Source organism: Podarcis melisellensis (assembly GCF_964234715.1).
Source record: "Podarcis melisellensis genome assembly, chromosome: 3".
Taxonomy (NCBI): domain Eukaryota; kingdom Metazoa; phylum Chordata; class Lepidosauria; order Squamata; family Lacertidae; genus Podarcis; species Podarcis melisellensis.
The window spans coordinates 79,554,041-79,563,326 of NC_138530.1; positions in this window are offsets into that span (position 1 = coordinate 79,554,041).

Genomic DNA, 9,286 nt, shown 5'->3' on the forward strand with positions numbered 1-9,286 from the left:
CCCAGTAAGCCGGTGATGAGAGGTCAGGTGAGCACCCCTGCTGATCACCACCGAGGCACATTGGACAAAAAAAATTATATTATCACACACACACGTATGATCTGAACTGACATTGACTGACCTTGGGGTCCTAGCAGACAGCTCAAGGATGGTGTTGATCCAGTGTGCAGTTGCTGTGAAAGGGCAATAGGTTCTACCTCTCTGTTCAGTCTTTGTGTGTCTCTGTGTGTTCATTTTTATGTACCGTTCTGGTCACCTGTCTCAGAAAGGATATTGTAGAATTGGAAAAGGTAAAGGTCAAACCAAATGATCAAGAGGTTATGAAGAAAGGCAACAATTTTGGGGATGTTTTAATTTAGAATAAAAGTGAGTTACAGCGGGGACATGATAGAGATGTGGAGGATGTGGATAAAGATAGGGTTTTTTTCATCCTCAAACATAATACAAGGCTATTCAATGAACTTGTACACTGGAAGATTCCAGACAGAGAAAATAAAGTTCTTCACATAGAAGAAGAGGAGTCTGGATTTGATATCCCACTTTGTCACTACCTGAAGGAGTCTCAAAGCGGCTAACATTCTCCTTTCCCTTCCTCCCCCACAACAAACACTCTGTGAGGTGAGTGAGGCTGAGAGACTTCAGAGAAGTGTGACTGGCCCAAGGTCACCCAGCAGCTGCAGGCGGAGGAGCGGAGACGCGAACCCGGCTCCCCAGACTACGAATCTACCGCTCTTAACCACTACACCGCACTGGTCCTCACACACTGTGGTTAATCTATGGAACTTGCTCTCACAGGAGCCAGTGATGGCTACCAACTTGGCTTTAAAAGAGGACGAGACAAAGGCATGAATGCTGTCAATGGCTGTTTTCCCCATTTCATCAGAGAGCCCCAGCTTTGCCTGCCCCACACCTGATGTCCTAGATGATGTCAGGCATAGGACAGATAAGCTTGGCTATAGGAAAAACAGCCTTGCAGGCCAGATTACACTGTAGAGTCAGGAAAGCTTCTCAGTGATGCAACTTCCCTCCCCAAGAAAGGGACCTGAAAACATATAAGGTGTAATTGACACCTTACTGATTCATATTGTACATCTAGTCACTTAGCCACTGGGAAAACAGGAAGCTGGACAAGATGGGCCTTTGGCCTGATCCAGCACGCTCTTATGTTCTAACATGAAGTAAATAGTACCTGTGAGGCAACTGGGTTTCCACACCCTTTTTTACCTGAATGATATCCATTCAAGTCATCAAAATGATGAGAAACAATACAGTGATACCTCAGGTTAAGTACTTAATTCGTTCCGTAGGTCCGTTCTTAACCTGAAACTGTTCTTAACCTGAAGCACCACTTTAGCTAATGGGGCCTCCTGCTGCTGCCGTGTCGCCGGAGCATGATTTCTGTTCTCATCCTGAAGCAAAGTTCTTAACCTGAAGCACTATTTCTGGGTTAGTGGAGTCTGTAACCTGAAGCATATGTAACCTGAAGAGTTTGTAACCCGAGGTACCACTGTACTTTGTTTTCTTTTTCTTTTTTCTACTGTATCCTAGGCAGAAATATACAATTGGGGAAACAAGTGAACATCAAATATGGGAACTCTTTATATGGCAAGACCTACAACCTACGCTTATTTTTAAAACTAGCTTAAACTGTCTATGCTTTCCTCCAAAGAATCCTAGGACGTGTGGCTCAGTTTCAGTGCTGAGAATGTTCTGCTAGACACATAATTATAATTTACAGAGTTTAAATGTGTGGTGTTGCTATACCCACATGCAAATTCTTTTCTTCAACAATAGAAATACCTTTGAAAAGCAGGTGTTCCTCAAGTAGACAGGCAACATAATTATCTCATTCACATCCTTTCCAGCCAGATTGCCTCAGGGCTTACCGCATGCTGGAGCCCTATAAACAGTGATGATTCATTGCAGATCAGCCAGGAAGTACTCTTCTGAGTCTGACAAGGTGTTTCTGAGCTCTTAAAAACTAAACTTCTTGTTGCCTGGTGAACACAAGCTCTTCTTTCATTTTCTTCAACTCATTAAAAATGGGGAGCATTGTACCTTGTGGGGATTGTATTTTCCAGATGTGCTAAATTTTCACTTGTGAATCTTGAACTCAGCTTTATCCCTTCAGCCCTTATAAGCATATATCTTAAACTCGAGGATGGAGAAAGAAAATTCATTTGGGGGCAACTGGAGCAGGAAAATGGTAGGGGGGGGGAAGGATGAAACATACCTTCTCCCAATCACTTCTCTGCTCTCAGTTGCCACCTCCATAGATCTTTTATTTTTTTTTAAATGACACCCATCTCTACCATACAGATTTGTGTGTAACATGTAGTTTAACCAATAGCCACCATGCTATAAATACCAAGCTCTTGGTATTTATGGGAACTCAGATGTTCCCCAGTAAACACATACGTGCATTATATAAAAACAGGTGTTCTTTCCCCCCTTCTCTTCTGCTTGCATGTAATATACTGCTAGGTGTGGGAAGTGCCGCAAGAAAACTTCCTGCCTCTTTTTATACAAGAGTAATGTGGGATGGATAAAATGCATACAAGTGTTACTCCTGTCATGACACAGGCTGCCTCTGTCTGCAGTGGAACAAATGACTCATGGACAGATGCACACTAGAGCTCATCTGATGACCCCTAGATTTGCCCTGCTACGTTCCAAGTATGCTGAAGGGCATCATAGCACACGTGCCCCCTTTAAAATTTTCTTAAATTAGAACCAGCCTTTACACTCATTTCTCCAGACTTTCTGCCCTGCAAGCAACTTTAAGAGCCACCCGCTCCTCCTGCATCTCCTGTGCATTCTCCACAATTAGCCAAGCACAACCTCTTCACAGGGAGGCTTATCTGCCAAGCACAGATGGTTGACCCACATGATGGGGAGGCATTCCCAGCTGTGGATCTCTCTTTCCATCACAAAGTTCAGCTGAATGAATGTCTCCTACTGCCTCCTCAGCATTCATTTGCATGCAGCTTAGAGCTGAATTTGAGATGATTTGTCTCTTTCCTTCCAACATCTTAAAATGGAAAGTAGCCAGAGGTGGAGGTGAGAAGCTATTCCTTCCTTTCCTTTGTTTGCCCCAAACTACCTCACTGAAGTGCCCACACCTGGAAAATAACTACTCTTTTTTCTTTCTTTTTTAAAAAAAGATAACATGCAGTGAACATTTTTCCTTAGGAACCTAGATCCTTTATTAAAAGTGTGAAGCATTTTGTGACTGCTTTGCTGGAGGGCAGATGAGTAGCTTGATCTCCCCAACAAATTTCCATAACCAGAACAGATAAGCAATATTTGACTGAAGAGAGGAAAACAGAGGAAAAGGAGACTGTTTTTCCCCCCTGTAACTTCTTGATTACTCCAAACATCTACCTGGGTGGTAGATGAGTTGTTTTACCATCTCTGTGCCATTTAAGCCACCAGATCCTCTCAAATGTACAAAAACAGGAAACCACTGTTACCAGCAGGAAGGTAAACGGCGTTTCCGTGTGCGGCTCTGGCTCGCCAGAGCAGCGATGTCACGCTGGCCACGTGACCCGGAAGTGTCTCCGGACAGCGCTGGCCCCCGGCCTCTTGAGTGAGATGGGCGCACAACCCCAGAGTCTGTCAAGCCTGGCCCGTACGGGCAGGGGTACCTTTACCTTTTACCTTATACCTGTATGCTATCACCCTTCACCAAAGCTTCATGAAGTAAATGGTTGGTATGTGGGAAAACTCTTGGAAGATTAATGCCTGGGGTTCCTATGAGCTTCAAAGTTCAAAAGCTAGCCATTTTTGTAAGCAATAGCCAAAATATATGTGAAAAGAGTTACCTGTCTCTTACCACCTTTTTTAAAAGAATGAAAAGTAGCACCTGAAAGAAGAGTAGTGGTGGATGAGGAAGACTTGCAGCTTCTGCTTAACTCTATCCCTTCCTACCATTTGTCTACTCAAAATCACCACCATTTTGCTGTTGGTAAGAAAACAGCTAGAGGGTAATCGCAGGTGGACAAGTTGCCGGAGGGTTAAGTAACTCCTCCATCTGTTCTTCAACTCCTGGTTGCAGCCTTCCAAGGATGCTTTTCATTTCAAAGCAAAAGTCCGTCGCAGAAAAGAGGCATGGAATCCTGTGTCTTGTCTACTTTGGGCCTAAGATTCATCAGGCTCTTGAGTTCCTTCGATGGCACACAGAACTGGGTTTAAGATGTTGGTGTCAAGGCTCTGGTGATCATGGGTGTTCAGATGCTAGGCCTTACCCCTAGCTGCAACATGCAAGTGCAATGATGGCCAATGTTATTGTAAACCAGACTCTTGAAGCCAAATTCACCTTTGGGTACCTCCAACTTGCAATGGGGAATCATGGTGAATTTCACAAGGCATATTTTGACCCTTTAGACCTACTAGCTAGAAAAGATTTCCCAGATGAATCCAGGATGTGCATGGTTATCTCTAGCAAACAAATGATCAAGCAAAGGTTATAAGTTACCCATAAATAAATGACCCACAGAGGAAATTTATGCTTCGGATCTTAAACAAACATCCTTGGCATTTAGTAAGTTCCTCCTCTGCCTTTAACTTTTACATAAAATCTACCTGGTATAGGGGTGCTGTAAGGGAACATTTAATATACTATATATACTGAATTGTCTGAGGTTTCTCACTACATACCACATACTCTGGAATAGTCCTGTTGAACATTAAAATATAATTAAATTGAAATAGTTAATTTGTAGATGGTGACTTTTTACTTACTTTTTTTAAAAAAAACTTTTTAAAATCCCACCTTTCTTCCAAGGAAAAGTACACTTCTTCATGGTAGAGTACATTGTTCTCTCCCTCTCCATACTGTTCTCACAACAACCCTGTGAGGTGGGTTAAGCTGAGAGATTGTAACATGTCTAATGTTACCCAATGAGCTTCATGGCTGTGGGGATTTGAACCTTGGTCCCTGTTTGTAGCTCTTCTACTTTCTCCTACATAAATGCAACGGCTTGATCCAGACATTAAAAGAGCCCTGCTGATCAGAACTTGTTTCACACAGTAGCCAACCAAGCACCTATGGGAAGACCATAATCAGGCAACAGCCCTCTCCCATTCTTGTACGCCAGCAACTGGTATTCGGAGGCATGTTGTTTCTGATAATAGAGGATAGTATATACGGTAACCATCTGGTTAGTTGCCACTAAAAGCCGTATCCACCATGCAGTTGTCATTGATTATAAAGCATTGTTTAGGATTACAATACAGGGATGAGCAAGTGCAAATCTTAGACTCGCACAGTCTCCTCTCAAGATAAGGAAGCTTAAGGCTTCTGATGACTTTTAAAAACAAACAAACCACAGTGCTATATCTGAATATGAGAAGTGGATTTGTTTTTCTTTGTTGGTTAACAAATCAGGATCTGAAACCACAGCTGAAAATGGGTTTATTTGAGCTGAGATTAGAACAAGCTACAGTTTCTTGTCTTCATAACTGGAAACTGTGGTTTGTCCAAAACAGCTTCATTTTATTACATGCAAAATAGAAGGGGAACATGCAACCCAAACACATGCACCTGCTTGTTCTTGCAGTGTTGGCAATAGAAATCTGAGCTGCTAAAGAGCCATTTCTTATTTGCAGAGGCCCATCTTGGGTTCTGTTACTTGATCACAGTTGAGTGGTACAAGAATGGCTTACAGAAAATAACTAGGTTGGTATTCAACTATGTTTTACACAGAGTAGACCCACTGTAATTAATAAACATGCCGGGGGGGGAGGGAGAGAAAAATAATAAAAAATAAACATGACTAAGTTAGGTCCATTGATTTCAGTGGATGTACTCTGAGTTGAATAGATGTGATGCTAATGAATTAGTGGTATAAGTTTGTATTGATTTTAATGTTTGAATCAATGTCTATTTTGAAAATACCAACAAAGTAATCTTCACACCTCAAACTTTACCAATATTTATTTTTCCTGAAGGTAACTTGCTGATATCTCAAAACATAGCTATGAAGTAGTGATTGCTAAAGCTAGCCACATAGTCTTAGCCTCTCTTTGTTGTCTTCCCTGACATTTGTATACCAAGACTCTACTGACTCTCAACAGATCTTTCACACAGCATTTTCAGGCCGCATCATCAAACCTTTCTTAATAGTAAGATTTCCTTAGGCATCTTAAGCAGTTCTAAGCCTGCTCATAAAGGAGCCTGCATTGTTTGTTCATCCCATCTCTTTGAATTATATACTGTGTGTTTATAGTACTCCCTGAAGTCTCAAGCAGGGAGGCACCATATCTTCAAGAGCAGTGACTCAACTATGGTTAGACAACAAACCAGATCAACAAAGTAATAAAGATGAGAAACCATTTTGTTCCTTTCATGAAGGATACATTTGGGAGGGGAAAATCTAGTCAAGTAAAAGGGTTGTAAGAAGGGGTAAGGACTTTGGGAGCAGATGGGTCAATGAAGCTCTATGCAAGAGAGGCAGAAAGAGGAAATGTCAGCACAGAAGACAAGAGTCTTCTGAATTTAGGACTTAGTACTTGGGAAGGAGTGTTTCATGCCTTGTGATAGTGCTCTGAAGGTGATAGTATTTTTAGGAAGCTTGTAAAATCAGTGTTCATCGGACTGAGTGGCTGATCCACTTTCTTGGCTGGCTTAGAATTGGGAGACAAATTTCCTGAGAGACTGGTATGGCTAAAAAAATAATAAATGTCCAGACACAGAAACATTTTCAAAGCACTACATAAAATTCATTAACAGTGCAGTCCTGCCCATGTCTATTCAGAAGTAAGTTCCGCTAAGTACAATGGGGGCTTGCTGCCAGGTTAAATGGCACATGATAGGAGCTTAAAGCAAAAAACCAATCCATAGCATCTTCCATCGGGCAAGATTAACAATGGAAAAATTGCTGCAATGCTCACTGGTTTTTAATTCCCAGCTTTAAATAGCACAATGTTGTGCATTTAAAGTCATTTTTCAATGTCTCTCCCCAAAGCACCTGTGTGAACAAAGACCAAGAACTCTGTGTTCTAACTTGCCACTGTTATATTTTAAAATGATGAGTTATGGTAAAGGTTGCCTTCGGTTGTCTCATTTTAATGGTAAGTCTGTTCTAGTCTAGAGAGCAGGCAGAGCTGATTAATGTATAATAATGGAAAGGGACACAGCTTTCTTCTTACAAGGCCATAAGTGAATCTGAAAGTCCCCCCCCCACACACTTTTACAGTGCAATGCTATGCAAGTTTACTCAGAAGAATTTGGTGGGATCTGTTCTCAGAAGTATGCATAAGGCTGCAGTCCTTCTTATCCTTCCCAAAGGCCTGATTTCCATGTGAAAAAATTGTGAAGGCTGTTTATACCAGTGCATCTTGTTGAACTTTGACAAGAAATACAGATTGTCCACAACCACTATTCTACTATGCTTTCCAAGTATCACTGCTAGGTTTTTGCAAACATTACAGCTCTACATTGTAGTTGCAGCTCTATAGTGTGCTTATTAATTAAACTGATACCAATTGTATTATTATTATTAATTTGAATATCAGGTAGTTCCCAGAGCCCCATCAGGTTGAAGCTTTTAGTTCTAAATACCATACTTTGCAAACACAATTGGAAAATTATACAAATTTAAAGGCAGAAATTGCCTAATATGGTTTAACTACAGGCAACTCCCCATTTGTGCAGGGGTTGTGTTCAGCAGGATGAGCATAATACCGCTCCAGGTGTCACTTATGCCTCAACTGTGTGCAACTGGGGAGTTGGCTGCATACCTAATGGTTATTGACAACCTCTGATTTTGTATATGTGCTGCCGAAGTGAGCACGACCTCGTGATTTTGTTTCAACAAAGAATATCTTAGACATAACTTTGGAGTTACTTGTGGCGCCAAAATGTAAGTTTTCCTTTGAGGTCACATGTGCATTATAAATGTGCATTACATGGCTCAGGACCTCAATACCTTAAGGACTGCCTTTTCTCATATCAACCAACCCAGACCCTGCGCTTGTAATCATAGGCCTTTTTCTATGTCCCCACTCCCTGAGAGGTTCAGAGGGTGACAACACAAGAATGAACTTTTTCTGTCATAATTCCCTGTCTGTGGAATGCTCTCCCCAGAGGGACTCTCCTGGTGCCATCATTACATGTTTTTAGGTGCCAGGCAAAAGCATACCTCTATACTCAGGCCTTTGGCCATTAAATAATCCATGCCCTATTAAAAGAAGGGGGCTGTTATTATGATGCTTGACCTCACCCCAAAGACTCACTCCTCCATTGCCTCCTGAGACAGATGGCAACCAATGCTGTCTATTGCTATGCTTTATGTTTTTATTATGCTCCTTTTTATGATGGCCTTTCATGGAAACAAATAAAGCAGTACAAAAATGCCTAAATAAAATATGTTGTTAGCACCCCAATGAAATTACACTTTGTCAGTGTATGGCCAAAGCCTGGCCTTTAGCCAGAACCTGATACCGGGACATGTGATGCTAGAACATGTCTTAACAATTCATTTGATTGAAGAACAAACCCATGTGAACAATACTTGGAACTCATCAGTTACAGCCAGACCTTCTTTGACTAGCACAAGGTTGATTCAGACAGGCTTGTGCTTGTGTAAAGGGTAAATGGTAGCTGTGCTTCTTTGTGCAGAATCCTAGCCAGCACACTGGCAGGAAGATGGCTCGTGTATGTCACATTTCCATCTGGACTTTTGCCTCCCCTTGGGAGTTCTGTGGTAGTGGTGTGGGAAACTCCAGTAATGTAGGAGATGGGAGATCTAATTATCACTGTCTGCGATTGCTTAACTCTGACAGTGATCTCTGTACGGATATTTAATATTTATACAGGAAGCTAGGAAGGGGCATCTGCTGGCATCAGGGCTCCCTCCACTGGCATTAGATGCCAAAGGCCAAGCTTCTTGATCTCTCAACATGTTGTTCATATTGCTCATCTTCTGTATTCTTTCCATTAAATGATGAAATAAAATCAGCTGCTCAAGAATTGGTGCAATATTTAGTTGAGTATTAGACCTTGTGGCTCAAGACTAATCGTGGCCTACTTACTGTTTCCCCAATAATCAGTGCTTACACCATAAAATAAAAATCTGCCAGTTTGATAGCTCAGTTGGTCAGAGTGTGGTGCTGATAATGCGAAGGTTGCAAGTTCAGTTCCCATATGGGACAGATTCCTGCATTGCAGGTGGTTGGACTAGAGGATCCTCAGGATCCCTTCCAACTCTACAATTCTATGAGTTCTAGTGGCATGGGAGAGGGAGGGGAAAAAATGTTGATTCCAGGGGTGGGGACTGAGCTA